Below are 16,932 nucleotides of genomic sequence, written 5' to 3' on the forward strand. Positions count from 1 at the left end.
GTCTGTGCACTGTGTGTTTACACTCTCTGTGTCTCTGCACTGTGTGTTTACACTCTCTGTGTCTATGCACTGTGTGTTTACACTCTCTGTGTCTGTGCACTGTGTGTTTACACTCTCTGTGTCTCTGCACTGTGTGTTTACGCTCTCTGTGTCTCTGCACTGTGTGTTTACACTCTCTGTGTCTATGCACTGTGTGTTTACACTCTCTGTGTCTGTGCACTGTGTGTTTACACTCTCTGTGTCTCTGCACTGTGTGTTTACGCTCTCTGTGTCTCTGCACTGTGTGTTTACACTCTCTGTGTCTGTGCACTGTGTGTTTACACTCTCTGTGTCTCTGCACTGTGTGTTTACACTCTCTGTGTCTCCGCACTGTGTGTTTACACTCTCTGTGTCTGTACACTGTGTGTTTACACTCTCTGTGTCTCTGCACTGTGTGTTTACACTCTCTGTGTCTCCGCACTGTGTGTTTACACTCTCTGTGTCTGTGCACTGTGTGTTTACACTCTCTGTGTCTCCGCACTGTGTGTTTACACTCTCTGTGTCTGTGCACTGTGTGTTTACACTCTCTGTGTCTCCGCACTGTGTGTTTACACTCTCTGTGTCTCTGCACTGTGTGTTTACACTCTCTGTGTCTCCGCACTGTGTGTTTACACTCTCTGTGTCTGTGCACTGTGTGTTTACACTCTCTGTGTCTCAGCACTGTGTGTTTACGCTCTCTGTGTCTGTGCACTGTGTGTTTACACTCTCTGTGTCTGTGCACTGTGTGTTTACACTCTCTGTGTCTCTGCACTGTGTGTTTACACTCTCTGTGTCTGTGCACTGTGTGTTTACACTCTCTGTGTCTGTGCACTGTGTGTTTTACACTCTCTGTGTCTGTGCACTGTGTGTTTACGCTCTCTGTGTCTCTGCACTGTGTGTTTACACTCTCTGTGTCTGTGCACTGTGTGTTTACACTCTCTGTGTCTCTGCACTGTGTGTTTACACTCTCTGTGTCTCTGCACTGTGTGTTTACACTCTCTGTGTCTCTGCACTGTGTGTTTACACTCTCTGTGTCTGTGCACTGTGTGTTTACACTCTCTGTGTCTCAGCACTGTGTGTTTACACTCTCTGTGTCTCCGCACTGTGTGTTTACACTCTCTGTGTCTGTACACTGTGTGTATACACTCTCTGTGTCTGTGCACTGTGTGTTTACACTCTCTGTGTCTGTGCACTGTGTGTTTACACTCTCTGTGTCTGTGCACTGTGTGTTTACACTCTCTGTGTCTGTGCACTGTGTGTTTACACTCTCTGTGTCTGTGCACTGTGTGTTTACACTCTCTGTGTCTGTACACTGTGTGTTTACACTCTCTGTGTCTCCGCACTGTGTGTTTACACTCTCTGTGTCTCCGCACTGTGTGTTTACACTCTCTGTGTCTGTACACTGTGTGTATACACTCTCTGTGTCTGTGCACTGTGTGTTTACACTCTCTGTGTCTCTGCACTGTGTGTTTACACTCTCTGTGTCTCTGCACTGTGTGTTTACGCTCTCTGTGTCTCTGCACTGTGTGTTTACACTCTCTGTGTCTCTGCACTGTGTGTTTACACTCTCTGTGTCTCTGCACTGTGTGTTTACACTCTCTGTGTCTCTGCACTGTGTGTTTACACTCTCTGTGTCTCTGCACTGTGTGTTTACACTCTGTGTCTGTGCACTGTGTGTTTACACTCTCTGTGTCTCTGCACTGTGTGTTTACGCTCTCTGTGTCTGTGCACTGTGTGTTTACACTCTCTGTGTCTCTGCACTGTGTGTTTACACTCTCTGTGTCTCTGCACTGTGTGTTTACACTCTCTGTGTCTCCGCACTGTGTGTTTACACTCTCTGTGTCTGTACACTGTGTGTATACACTCTCTGTGTCTGTGCACTGTGTGTTTACACTCTCTGTGTCTGTGCACTGTGTGTTTACACTCTCTGTGTCTGTGCACTGTGTGTTTACACTCTCTGTGTCTCTGCACTGTGTGTTTACACTCTCTGTGTCTCTGCACTGTGTGTTTACACTCTCTGTGTCTCCGCACTGTGTGTTTACACTCTCTGTGTCTCCGCACTGTGTGTTTACACTCTCTGTGTCTGTACACTGTGTGTATACACTCTCTGTGTCTGTGCACTGTGTGTTTACACTCTCTGTGTCTGTGCACTGTGTGTTTACACTCTCTGTGTCTCTGCACTGTGTGTTTACGCTCTCTGTGTCTGTACACTGTGTGTTTACGCTCTCTGTGTCTGTACACTGTGTGTTTACACTCTCTGTGTCTCTGCACTGTGTGTTTACACTCTCTGTGTCTCAGCACTGTGTGTTTACACTCACTGTGTCTCTGCACTGTGTGTTTACGCTCTCTGTGTCTCTGCACTGTGTGTTTACACTCTCTGTGTCTGTGCACTGTGTGTTTACACTCTCTGTGTCTCTGCACTGTGTGTTTACACTCTCTGTGTCTCTGCACTGTGTGTTTACACTCTCTGTGTCTGTGCACTGTGTGTTTACACTCTCTGTGTCTCTGCACTGTGTGTTTACACTCTCTGTGTCTGTGCACTGTGTGTTTACACTCTCTGTGTCTCTGCACTGTGTGTTTACACTCTCTGTGTCTGTGCACTGTGTTTACACTCTCTGTGTCTGTGCACTGTGTGTTACACTCTCTGTGTCTGTGCACTGTGTGTTTACACTCTCTGTGTCTGTGCACTGTGTGTTTACACTCTCTGTGTCTGTGCACTGTGTGTTTACACTCTCTGTGTCTCTGCACTGTGTGTTTACACTCTCTGTGTCTCTGCACTGTGTGTTTACACTCTCTGTGTCTCCGCACTGTGTGTTTACACTCTCTGTGTCTGTGCACTGTGTTTACACTCTCTGTGTCTGTGCACTGTGTGTTTACACTCTCTGTGTCTGTGCACTGTGTGTTTACACTCTCTGTGTCTGTGCACTGTGTTTACACTCTCTGTGTCTGTGCACTGTGTGTTTACACTCTCTGTGTCTGTGCACTGTGTGTTTACACTCTCTGTGTCTCCGCACTGTGTGTTTACGCTCTCTGTGTCTGTGCACTGTGTGTTTACACTCTCTGTGTCTGTGCACTGTGTGTTTACACTCTCTGTGTCTGTGCACTGTGTGTTTACACTCTCTCTGTCTGTACACTGTGTGTTTACACTCTCTGTGTCTGTGCACTGTGTGTTTACACTCTCTGTGTCTGTGCACTGTGTGTTTACACTCTCTCTGTCTGTACACTGTGTGTTTACACTCTCTGTGTCTGTGCACTGTGTGTTTACACTCTCTGTGTCTCTGCACTGTGTGTTTACACTCTCTGTCTGTACACTGTGTGTTTACACTCTCTGTGTCTGTACACTGTGTGTTTACACTCTCTGTGTCTGTACACTGTGTGTTTACACTCTCTGTGTCTGTGCACTGTGTGTTTACACTCTCTGTGTCTGTGCACTGTGTGTTTACGCTCTCTGTGTCTGTACACTGTGTGTTTACACTCTCTGTGTCTCTGCACTGTGTGTTTACGCTCTCTGTGGCTCTGCACTGTGTGTTTACACTCTCTGTGTCTGTGCACTGTGTGTTTACACTCTCTGTGTCTCTGCACTGTGTGTTTACGCTCTCTGTGTCTCTGCACTGTGTGTTTACACTCTCTGTGTCTGTGCACTGTGTGTTTACACTCTCTGTGTCTGTGCACTGTGTGTTTACACTCTCTGTGTCTATGCACTGTGTGTTTACACTCTCTCTGTCTGTACACTGTGTGTTTACACTCTCTGTGGCTCTGCACTGTGTGTTTACACTCTCTGTGTCTGTGCACTGTGTGTTTACACTCTCTGTGTCTCTGCACTGTGTGTTTACACTCTCTGTCTGTACACTGTGTGTTTACACTCTCTGTGTCTCCGCACTGTGTGTTTACACTCTCTGTGTCTGTACACTGTGTGTTTACACTCTCTGTCTGTACACTGTGTGTTTACACTCTCTGTGTCTCCGCACTGTGTGTTTACGCTCTCTGTGTCTCTGCACTGTGTGTTTACACTCTCTGTGTCTCTGCACTGTGTGTTTACACTCTCTGTGTCTGTACACTGTGTGTTTACACTCTCTGTGTCTCTGCACTGTGTGTTTACACTCTCTGTGTCTCTGCACTGTGTGTTTACGCTCTCTGTGTCTGTACACTGTGTGTTTACACTCTCTGTGTCTGTACACTGTGTGTTTACACTCTCTGTGTCTCTGCACTGTGTGTTTACACTCTCTGTGTCTCTGCACTGTGTGTTTACGCTCTCTGTGTCTGTACACTGTGTGTTTACACTCTCTGTGTCTGTACACTGTGTGTTTACACTCTCTGTGTCTGTACACTGTGTGTTTACACTCTCTGTCTGTACACTGTGTGTTTACACTCTCTGTGTCTGTACACTGTGTGTTTACACTCTCTGTCTGTACACTGTGTGTTTACACTCTCTGTGTCTCCGCACTGTGTGTTTACGCTCTCTGTGTCTGTGCACTGTGTGTTTACACTCTCTGTGTCTCTGCACTGTGTGTTTACACTCTCTGTGTCTCTGCACTGTGTGTTTACACTCTCTGTGTCTGTGCACTGTGTGTTTACACTCTCTGTGTCTCTGCACTGTGTGTTAACGCTCTCTGTGTCTGTGCACTGTGTGTTTACACTCTCTGTGTCTCTGCACTGTGTGTTTACACTCTCTGTGTCTGTGCACTGTGTGTTTACACTCTCTGTGTCTGCACTGTGTGTTTACACTCTCTGTGTCTGTGCACTGTGTGTTTACACTCTCTGTGTCTCTGCACTGTGTGTTTACACTCTCTGTGTCTGTGCACTGTGTGTTTACGCTCTCTGTGTCTCTGCACTGTGTGTTTACGCTCTCTGTGTCTGTGCACTGTGTGTTTACACTCTCTGTGTCTCAGCACTGTGTGTTTACGCTCTCTGTGTCTGTGCACTGTGTGTTTACACTCTCTGTGTCTGTACACTGTGTGTTTACACTCTCTGTGTCTGTACACTGTGTGTTTACGCTCTCTGTGTCTGTGCACTGCGTGTTTACACTCTCTGTGTCTGTGCACTGTGTGTTTACACTCTCTGTCTGTACACTGTGTGTTTACACTCTCTGTGTCTCTGCACTGTGTGTTTACACTCTCTGTGTCTGTGCACTGCGTGTTTACACTCTCTGTGTCTGTGCACTGTGTGTTTACACTCTCTGTCTGTACACTGTGTGTTTACACTCTCTGTGTCTGTGCACTGCGTGTTTACACTCTCTGTGTCTGTACACTGTGTGTTTACACTCTCTGTGTCTCAGCACTGTGTGTTTACACTCTCTGTGTCTGTGCACTGCGTGTTTACACTCTCTGTGTCTGTGCACTGTGTGTTTACACTCTCTGTCTGTACACTGTGTGTTTACACTCTCTGTGTCTGTACACTGTGTGTTTACGCTCTCTGTGTCTCTGCACTGTGTGTTTACACTCTCTGTGTCTCTGCACTGTGTGTTTACACTCTCTGTGTCTCCGCACTGTGTGTTTACGCTCTCTGTGTCCCAGCACTGTGTGTTTACACTCTCTGTGTCTCAGCACTGTGTGTTTACACTCTCTGTGTCTCCGCACTGTGTGTTTACACTCTCTGTGTCTCTGCACTGTGTGTTTACACTCTCTGTGTCTCTGCACTGTGTGTTTACACTCTCTGTGTCTCTGCACTGTGTGTTTACACTCTCTGTGTCTCTGCAGTGTGTGTTTACACTCTCTGTGTCTGTGCACTGTGTGTTTACACTCTCTGTGTCTGTGCACTGTGTGTTTACACTCTCTGTGTCTGTGCACTGTGTGTTTACACTCTCTGTGTCTCTGCACTGTGTGTTTACGCTCTCTGTGCCTGTGCACTGTGTGTTTACACTCTCTGTGTCTGTGCACTGTGTGTTTACACTCTCTGTGTCTGTGCACTGTGTGTTTACGCTCTCTGTGTCTCTGCACTGCGTGTTTACACTCTCTGTGTCTGTGCACTGTGTGTTTACACTCTCTGTGTCTGTACACTGTGTGTTTACACTCTCTGTGTCTCTGCACTGTGTGTTTACGCTCTCTGTGTCTCAGCACTGTGTGTTTACACTCTCTGTGTCTGTGCACTGTGTGTTTACACTCTCTCTGTCTGTACACTGTGTGTTTACACTCTCTGTGTCTGTACACTGCGTGTTTACACTCTCTGTGTCTGTGCACTGTGTGTTTACACTCTCTGTGTCTGTGCACTGTGTGTTTACACTCTCTCTGTCTGTACACTGTGTGTTTACACTCTCTGTGTCTGTACACTGCGTGTTTACACTCTCTCTGTCTGTACACTGTGTGTTTACACTCTCTGTGTCTCCGCACTGTGTGTTTACACTCTCTGTGTCTCTGCACTGCGTGTTTACACTCTCTGTGTCTCTGCACTGTGTGTTTACACTCTCTGTGTCTCAGCACTGTGTGTTTACGCTCTCTGTGTCTCTGCACTGCGTGTTTACGCTCTCTGTGTCTCAGCACTGTGTGTTTACACTCTCTGTGTCTGTACACTGTGTGTTTACACTCTCTGTGTCTGTGCACTGTGTGTTTACACTCTCTGTGTCTGTGCACTGTGTGTTTACACTCTCTGTGTCTCTGCACTGTGTGTTTACGCTCTCTGTGTCTCTGCACTGTGTGTTTACGCTCTCTGTGTCTCTGCACTGTGTGTTTACGCTCTCTGTCTGTACACTGTGTGTTTACACTCTCTGTGTCTCTGCACTGTGTGTTTACGCTCTCTGTGTCTCTGCACTGTGTGTTTACACTCTCTGTGTCTCTGCACTGTGTGTTTACGCTCTCTGTGTCTCTGCACTGTGTGTTTACGCTCTCTGTGTCTGTACACTGTGTGTTTACACTCTCTGTGTCTGTGCACTGTGTGTTTACACTCTCTGTGTCTGTGCACTGTGTGTTTACGCTCTCTGTGTCTCTGCACTGTGTGTTTACACTCTCTGTGTCTCTGCACTGTGTGTTTACACTCTCTGTGTCTCTGCACTGTGTGTTTACACTCTCTGTGTCTGTGCACTGTGTGTTTACACTCTCTGTGTCTGTGCACTGTGTGTTTACATTCTCTGTGTCTGTGCACTGTGTGTTTACACTCTCTGTGTCTGTACACTGTGTGTTTACATTCTCTGTGTCTGTGCACTGTGTGTTTACACTCTCTGTGTCTGTGCACTGTGTGTTTACACTCTCTGTGTCTCTGCACTGTGTGTTTACACTCTCTGTGTCTCTGCACTGTGTGTTTACACTCTCTGTGTCTGTGCACTGTGTGTTTACGCTCTCTGTGTCTGTACACTGTGTGTTTACGCTCTCTGTGTCTGTACACTGTGTGTTTACACTCTCTGTGTCTGTGCACTGTGTGTTTACGCTCTCTGTGTCTCTGCACTGTGTGTTTACACTCTCTGTGTCTGTACACTGTGTGTTTACACTCTCTGTGTCTCCGCACTGTGTGTTTACACTCTCTGTGTCTGTGCACTGTGTGTTTACACTCTCTGTGTCTGTGCACTGTGTGTTTACACTCTCTGTGTCTCTGCACTGTGTGTTTACACTCTCTGTGTTTGTACACTGTGTGTTTACACTCTCTGTGTCTGTGCACTGTGTGTTTACGCTCTCTGTGTCTGTGCACTGTGTGTTTACACTCTCTGTGTCTCTGCACTGTGTGTTTACACTCTCTGTGTCTCTGCACTGTGTGTTTACACTCTCTGTGTCTGTGCACTATGTGTTTACACTCTCTGTGTCTGTGCACTGTGTGTTTACGCTCTCTGTGTCTCTGCACTGTGTGTTTACACTCTCTGTGTCTCTGCACTGTGTGTTTACGCTCTCTGTGTCTGTACACTGTGTGTTTACACTCTCTGTGTCTGTGCACTGTGTGTTTACACTCTCTGTGTCTGTACACTGTGTGTTTACACTCTCTGTGTCTGTACACTGTGTGTTTACACTCTCTGTGTCTGTACACTGTGTGTTTACGCTCTCTGTGTCTGTGCACTGTGTGTTTACGCTCTCTGTGTCTCTGCACTGTGTGTTTACACTCTCTGTGTCTGTACACTGTGTGTTTACACTCTCTGTGTCTGTACACTGTGTGTTTACACTCTCTGTGTCTGTGCACTGTGTGTTTACACTCTCTGTGTCTGTACACTGTGTGTTTACACTCTCTGTGTCTGTGCACTGTGTGTTTACACTCTCTGTGTCCCAGCACTGTGTGTTTACACTCTCTGTGTCTGTACACTGTGTGTTTACACTCTCTGTGTCTGTACACTGTGTGTTTACACTCTCTGTGTCTGTACACTGTGTGTTTACGCTCTCTGTGTCTCTGCACTGTGTGTTTACACTCTCTGTGTCTCAGCACTGTGTGTTTACGCTCTCTGTGTCTGTACACTGTGTGTTTACACTCTCTGTGTCTGTGCACTGTGTGTTTACGCTCTCTGTGTCTGTACACTGTGTGTTTACACTCTCTGTGTCTGTACACTGTGTGTTTACGCTCTCTGTGTCTGTGCACTGTCTGTTTACACTCTCTGTGTCTCAGCACTGTGTGTTTACGCTCTCTGTGTCTGTACACTGTGTGTTTACACTCTCTGTGTCTGTGCACTGTGTGTTTACGCTCTCTGTGTCTGTACACTGTGTGTTTACACTCTCTGTGTCTGTACACTGTGTGTTTACGCTCTCTGTGTCTCTGCACTGTGTGTTTACACTCTCTGTGTCTGTGCACTGTGTGTTTACACTCTCTGTGTCTCAGCACTGTGTGTTTACGCTCTCTGTGTCTCTGCACTGTGTGTTTACACTCTCTGTGTTTGTACACTGTGTGTTTACACTCTCTGTGTCTGTGCACTGTGTGTTTACGCTCTCTGTGTCTGTGCACTGTGTGTTTACACTCTCTGTGTCTCTGCACTGTGTGTTTACACTCTCTGTGTCTCTGCACTGTGTGTTTACGCTCTCTGTGTCTGTACACTGTGTGTTTACACTCTCTGTGTCTGTGCACTGTGTGTTTACACTCTCTGTGTCTGTACACTGTGTGTTTACACTCTCTGTGTCTGTGCACTGTGTGTTTACACTCTCTGTGTCTGTACACTGTGTGTTTACACTCTCTGTGTCTGTGCACTGTGTGTTTACACTCTCTGTGTCCCAGCACTGTGTGTTTACACTCTCTGTGTCTGTGCACTGTGTGTTTACACTCTCTGTGTCTGTGCACTGTGTGTTTACGCTCTCTGTGTCTCTGCACTGTGTGTTTACACTCTCTGTGTCTGTACACTGTGTGTTTACACTCTCTGTGTCTGTGCACTGTGTGTTTACACTCTCTGTGTCCCAGCACTGTGTGTTTACACTCTCTGTGTCTGTACACTGTGTGTTTACACTCTCTGTGTCTGTGCACTGTGTGTTTACACTCTCTGTGTCCCAGCACTGTGTGTTTACACTCTCTGTGTCTGTACACTGTGTGTTTACACTCTCTGTGTCTGTACACTGTGTGTTTACACTCTCTGTGTCTGTACACTGTGTGTTTACGCTCTCTGTGTCTGTACACTGTGTGTTTACGCTCTCTGTGTCTGTACACTGTGTGTTTACACTCTCTGTGTCTGTACACTGTGTGTTTACGCTCTCTGTGTCTCCGCACTGTGTGTTTACCCTCTCTGTGTCTCAGCACTGTGTGTTTACACTCTCTGTGTCTGTACACTGTGTGTTTACGCTCTCTGTGTCTCTGCACTGTGTGTTTACACTCTCTGTGTCTGTGCACTGTGTGTTTACACTCTCTGTGTCTCAGCACTGTGTGTTTACGCTCTCTGTGTCTCTGCACTGTGTGTTTACACTCTCTGTGTCTATGCACTGTGTGTTTACACTCTCTGTGTCTGTACACTGTGTGTTTACACTCTCTGTGTCTGTACACTGTGTGTTTACACTCTCTCTGTCTGTGCACTGTGTGTTTACGCTCTCTGTGTCTCTGCACTGTGTGTTTACACTCTCTGTGTCTGTGCACTGTGTGTTTACACTCTCTGTGTCTCTGCACTGTGTGTTTACACTCTCTGTGTCTCCGCACTGTGTGTTTACACTCTCTGTGTCTATGCACTGTGTGTTTACACTCTCTGTGTCTCTGCACTGTGTGTTTACACTCTCTCTGTCTGTGCACTGTGTGTTTACACTCTCTGTGTCTTTGCACTGCGTGTTTACACTCTCTGTGTCTCCGCACTGTGTGTTTACACTCTCTGTGTCTATGCACTGTGTGTTTACACTCTCTGTGTCTATGCACTGTGTGTTTACACTCTCTCTGTCTGTGCACTGTGTGTTTACACTCTCTGTGTCTCTGCACTGTGTGTTTACACTCTCTCTGTCTGTGCACTGTGTGTTTACACTCTCTGTGTCTTTGCACTGCGTGTTTACACTCTCTGTGTCTCCGCACTGTGTGTTTACACTCTCTGTGTCTATGCACTGTGTGTTTACACTCTCTGTGTCTATGCACTGTGTGTTTACACTCTCTGTGTCTGTGCACTGTGTGTTTACACTCTCTCTGTCTGTGCACTGTGTGTTTACACTCTCTGTGTCTTTGCACTGCGTGTTTACACTCTCTGTGTCTCCGCACTGTGTGTTTACACTCTCTCTGTCTGTACACTGTGTGTTTACACTCTCTGTGTCTCCGCACTGTGTGTTTACACTCTCTGTGTCTGTGCACTGTGTGTTTACACTCTCTGTGTCTCTACACTGTGTGTTTACGCTCTCTGTGTCTGTGCACTGTGTGTTTACGCTCTCTGTGTCTGTACACTGTGTGTTTACACTCTCTGTGTCTGTGCACTGTGTGTTTACACTCTCTGTGTCTGTGCACTGTGTGTTTACACTCTCTGTGTCTCTGCACTGTGTGTTTACACTCTCTGTGTCTGTGCACTGTGTGTTTACGCTCTCTGTGTCTGTGCACTGTGTGTTTACACTCTCTGTGTCTGTGCACTGTGTGTTTACGCTCTCTGTGTCTGTGCACTGTGTGTTTACTCTCTCTGTGTCTCTGCACTGTGTGTTTACACTCTCTGTGTCTGTGCACTGTGTGTTTACACTCTCTGTGTCTGTGCACTGTGTGTTTACACTCTCTGTGTCTGTGCACTGCGTGTTTACGCTCTCTGTGTCTGTACACTGTGTGTTTACACTCTCTGTGTCTCCGCACTGTGTGTTTACACTCTCTGTGTCTGTGCACTGTGTGTTTACACTCTCTGTGTCTCTGCACTGTGTGTTTACACTCTCTGTGTCTCTGCACTGTGTGTTTACACTCTCTGTGTCTGTGCACTGTGTGTTTACACTCTCTGTGTCTCTGCACTGTGTGTTTACACTCTCTGTGTCTGTGCACTGTGTGTTTACACTCTCTGTGTCTGTACACTGTGTGTTTACACTCTCTGTGTCTGTGCACTGCGTGTTTACGCTCTCTGTGTCTGTGCACTGCGTGTTTACACTCTCTGTGTCTGTACACTGTGTGTTTACACTCTCTGTGTCTGTGCACTGCGTGTTTACACTCTCTGTGTCTGTGCACTGTGTGTTTACACTCTCTGTGTCTGTGCACTGTGTGTTTACACTCTCTGTGTCTGTGCACTGCGTGTTTACGCTCTCTGTGTCTGTACACTGTGTGTTTACACTCTCTGTGTCTGTGCACTATGTGTTTACACTCTCTGTGTCTGCACTGTGTGTTTACACTCTCTGTGTCTGTGCACTGTGTGTTTACACTCACTGTGTCTGTGCACTGCGTGTTTACACTCACTGTGTCTGTGCACTGCGTGTTTACACTCTCTGTGTCTGTGCACTGCGTGTTTACACACACTGTGTCTGTGCACTGCGTGTTTACACTCACTGTGTCTGTGCACTGTGTGTTTACGCTCTCTGTGTCTTTGCACTGTGTGTTTACGCTGTCTGTGTCTCTGCACTGTGTGTTTACACTCTCTGTGTCTGTGCACTGTGTGTTTACACTCTCTGTGTCTCTGCACTGTGTGTTTACACTCTCTGTGTCTCCGCACTGTGTGTTTACACTCTCTGTGTCTATGCACTGTGTGTTTACACTCTCTGTGTCTATGCACTGTGTGTTTACACTCTCTGTGTCTGTGCACTGTGTGTTTACACTCTCTCTGTCTGTGCACTGTGTGTTTACACTCTCTGTGTCTTTGCACTGCGTGTTTACACTCTCTGTGTCTCCGCACTGTGTGTTTACACTCTCTGTGTCTATGCACTGTGTGTTTACACTCTCTGTGTCTATGCACTGTGTGTTTACACTCTCTCTGTCTGTGCACTGTGTGTTTACACTCTCTGTGTCTTTGCACTGCGTGTTTACACTCTCTGTGTCTCCGCACTGTGTGTTTACACTCTCTGTGTCTATGCACTGTGTGTTTACACTCTCTGTGTCTATGCACTGTGTGTTTACACTCTCTGTGTCTGTGCACTGTGTGTTTACACTCTCTCTGTCTGTGCACTGTGTGTTTACACTCTCTGTCTCTGCACTGTGTGTTTACACTCTCTGTGTCTTTGCACTGCGTGTTTACACTCTCTGTGTCTCCGCACTGTGTGTTTACACTCTCTCTGTCTGTACACTGTGTGTTTACACTCTCTGTGTCTCCGCACTGTGTGTTTACACTCTCTGTGTCTGTGCACTGTGTGTTTACACTCTCTGTGTCTATGCACTGTGTGTTTACACTCTCTGTGTCTATGCACTGTGTGTTTACACTCTCTGTGTCTATGCACTGTGTGTTTACACTCTCTCTGTCTGTACACTGTGTGTTTACACTCTCTGTGTCTCCGCACTGTGTGTTTACACTCTCTGTGTCTGTGCACTGTGTGTTTACACTCTCTGTGTCTCTGCACTGTGTGTTTACACTCTCTGTGTCTGTGCACTGTGTGTTTACGCTCTCTGTGTCTGTGCACTGTGTGTTTACACTCTCTGTGTCTGTGCACTGCGTGTTTACGCTCTCTGTGTCTGTACACTGTGTGTTTACACTCTCTGTGTCTCCGCACTGTGTGTTTACACTCTCTGTGTCTGTGCACTGTGTGTTTACACTCTCTGTGTCTCTGCACTGTGTGTTTACACTCTCTGTGTCTCTGCACTGTGTGTTTACACTCTCTGTGTCTGTGCACTGCGTGTTTACACTCTCTGTGTCTGTGCACTGTGTGTTTACACTCTCTGTGTCTGTGCACTGTGTGTTTACACTCTCTGTGTCTGTGCACTGTGTGTTTACACTCTCTGTGTCTGTACACTGTGTGTTTACACTCTCTGTGTCTGTGCACTGCGTGTTTACGCTCTCTGTGTCTGTGCACTGCGTGTTTACACTCTCTGTGTCTGTACACTGTGTGTTTACACTCTCTGTGTCTGTGCACTGCGTGTTTACACTCTCTGTGTCTGTGCACTGTGTGTTTACACTCTCTGTGTCTGTGCACTGTGTGTTTACACTCTCTGTGTCTGTGCACTGCGTGTTTACGCTCTCTGTGTCTGTACACTGTGTGTTTACACTCTCTGTGTCTGTGCACTATGTGTTTACACTCTCTGTGTCTGCACTGTGTGTTTACACTCTCTGTGTCTGTGCACTGTGTGTTTACACTCACTGTGTCTGTGCACTGCGTGTTTACACTCACTGTGTCTGTGCACTGCGTGTTTACACTCTCTGTGTCTGTGCACTGCGTGTTTACACACACTGTGTCTGTGCACTGCGTGTTTACACTCACTGTGTCTGTGCACTGTGTGTTTACGCTCTCTGTGTCTTTGCACTGTGTGTTTACACTCTCTGTGTCTCTGCACTGTGTGTTTACACTCTCTGTGTCTGTGCACTGTGTGTTTGCACTCTCTGTGTCTTTGCACTCTGTGTTTAGACTCACTGTGTAGTGATATCATGGTTGTGCTGTAATTCACTGACTGACCACTAGGAGTCTCATTAGTATATAAGTGAACATTAGAGTCAGGTGACCTCAGTCTGATGAGGGAGCTGGGAGAGAGAGAGACAGAGACAGACAGACACACATACACAAACACACAGAGTGTTTTGTGCATGTTCATACTGTTCGTCATCTATTGTTTTGTATATCGTTGACCAACAGTTAATGTTAATAAATCAATTATAGCTTTAGCTACAAGTGTTCTTGTAATATAAATCAGGCCATCCGACAAGAACATTACATGGTACCAGGACTAGATGGTATTAAACACTGAGAAACATTGTCACATCATTGAGTGAATCCTGTCACAAGGTCCACAGAGATTTGAAAATTTTGCAGACTGCCAGAATGAACAACATGGACTCGTTGAAGCCACCAATGATTCCCAGGTTTCATGGTGCTATGGACAGCAACTGGTGTGTGTTTGAACAACAATTTAATCTGTTTCTTACTGCAGCAAATTTAGGAGATCAGTCATATTTGTGTAAGGTTGCGATGCTACTCATAGCGACTGGGCCCGAAGCCATTGCTTTGTTTAATATGTTTAAATTTGCAAATGATGAAGATAGTAAAGATTTTAACAAAGTAATTTGAAGATTTGATGAACATTGCAGCCCCAGAAAGAAAATTACATTTTTGAACACTATGTATTCAGATCACGGTTACAGAAGGCAGAAGAGTCCATAGATCATTTCATCACTGATTTAAAGTTAAAAGCTAAAACCTGTAATTTTTCTGCGGTGGAATCTTCCATCATTTGGGACGAAATTGTGTTTGGTGTGAATGAAAATAAGCTGAGGGAACGGTTGCTGAGGGAATTGGAGCTGTCCTTGAAACAAACAGTTAAAACTTGTCAGGCTCACGAGCTACTAGCACAACATTTTAAAATGTTTCTCAGTAATGGCGGCGTCTTCTTGGAGGAAAGCATTCCGGTTGCCGCCCTCTCTCCAGAAAAAAGGCAGCGTTTGGCAAGTTTAGTTCCAGATGCAAAGGAAAATATCACTTTGCTCAGAATTGTTACTCTTAGCTCAAACTGAGATCAGTCAGCACAGTGGAAAACACATTGTTTGTTGGAGTAATAACAGAGAAGAAGAATTTTTTGGAGACACCAAAAAATTCTCCAGCCCCTTAAAAAAATGCAAAATGATGCTCCATTTAAAATAAATGTGGTTGATGAGGACAAATGGCTGCTATCACTTGAAGTGAAGGGTACAGTGGTCCAATTGAAGTTAGACACTGGTCCAAAGCCAATTTAATCAGCATGACTGATTTAAGAAATCTAAAAATTCAGCTGATTAGAATAAAGCACAAACTATCTCTGAGAGATTAGAATGGTTCAAGCATTAAATGTTATGGTGCTTGTGACCTGAGTGTGGTGGTGAAGAAAATTCTGTATTGTATTTGAGGGCTTGGATTCATTATAAGGTGATCAGTCCTGTGAAGGGTTAGGTCTGGTGCTGTTGGTATATAGGATCCATAAGGGATTGGATCAACATTCCAATGATTCTGAGAACATTATCAGCAAATTCAACGATGTGTTCACAGGTTCTGGTTCACTACCAATCAACTACAAGGTACAAGTCAAAGACCATGCAAAACCTGTGAAACATGCACCACGAAGAGTATCTGCACCTCTTCGGGATCGTCTCAAAAAGGAGCTAGACAGAATGAGAAAATTAAAAGTAATCAGAAATATAGAAGAACCGACCGATTAGGTAAATTCCATGGTATGTGTAAAGAGAAAGAATGGTGATATTTGCATCTGTATGGACCCCAAAGATCCTTACAAGAATACCAAAAGAGAACATTACCAAATACCAAAGCGTGAGGAGATCACATCTGAGATGGCAAGTGCACAATTCTTTACAAAACTTGATGCATCTCAAGGTTTCTGGCAGCTGAAGCTAAAGGTACAAAGTACAAAATACTGCACTTTTAATACGCCATTTGGACGGTACTGTTTTCGGAGAATGACATTTGGCAGAATTTCGGCATCAGAAATTTTTCACCATCCATGGAGCACATCATCAAAGGCATCGAAGGTATACGTGTGTACGTGGATGATATCACCATTTGGGACTCAACCATAGAAGCGCACAATACGAGGTTGCTTACAGTTCTAACGAGCGTCAGGAGAAATAGGCTGTAGTTCAACAAGCAAAAGTGCCAATTTGGAGTAACAGAGGTCACATTCCTAGGTGACAAGCTCTCATCGCATGGCTTTGAACCTGACAATGACAAAATCCAAGCAATTCTCAACATGCCAAAACCACACGACAAGAAAGCTATCTGAAGAGTGATGGGTATGTTCAGTTGTATAGGGAAATTCATTCCAAACCTGTCAGCAAAAACAACACATCTAAGTAATCTTCAGCACATGTCAATGGATTTCACTTGGACTGAGCAACATGAGCAAGAGTGGAAGAAGCTCAAGACTTCACTAACCACCACGCCAGTTCTCACATTACAATGTCTCTGCACTGTGTGTTTACACTCTCTGTGTCTGTACACTGTGTATTTACACTCTCTGTGTCTCCGTACTGTGTTTACACTCTCTGTGTCTCTGCACTGTGTGTTTACACTCTCTGTGTCTCTGCACTGTGTGTTTACACTCTCTGTGTCTGTACACTGTGTGTTTACGCTCTCTGTGTCTGTACACTGTGTGTTTACACTCTCTGTGTCTCTGCACTGTGTGTTTACGCTCTCTGTGTCTGTGCACTGTGTTTACACTCTCTGTGTCTCTGCACTGTGTGTTTACGCTCTCTGTGTCTCTGCACTGTGTGTTTACGCTCTCTGTGTCTCTGCACTGTGTGTTTACGCTCTCTGTGTCTGTGCACTGTGTGTTTACACTCTCTGTGTCTCTGCACTGTGTGTTTACACTCTCTGTGTCTCTGCACTGTGTGTGTCTCTCCATTTGATTTACTTCATTTATTTAATAATGAATTATGACATAAACTGTCCTCAGCCAACCTCGAAACACAGCTTTTGCAGATCGGATTATTGGATTCAGTTCAGGAGCAAGAACCCTGAAATATTTTCTTCCCTATTTCAG

The 16,932-nt window shown here is 45.7% G+C and overlaps 1 protein-coding gene across 1 annotated transcript in view; it reads left to right on the top strand.

Moving 5' to 3' along the window:
* Positions 1-16,932, top strand: part of LOC119953774 (dedicator of cytokinesis protein 7-like) — a 328,309-nt gene that overhangs the window by 165,700 nt on the left and 145,677 nt on the right.

This window comes from Scyliorhinus canicula, chromosome 18, assembly GCF_902713615.1.
Source record: "Scyliorhinus canicula chromosome 18, sScyCan1.1, whole genome shotgun sequence".
Classification (NCBI taxonomy): Eukaryota; Metazoa; Chordata; class Chondrichthyes; order Carcharhiniformes; family Scyliorhinidae; genus Scyliorhinus; species Scyliorhinus canicula.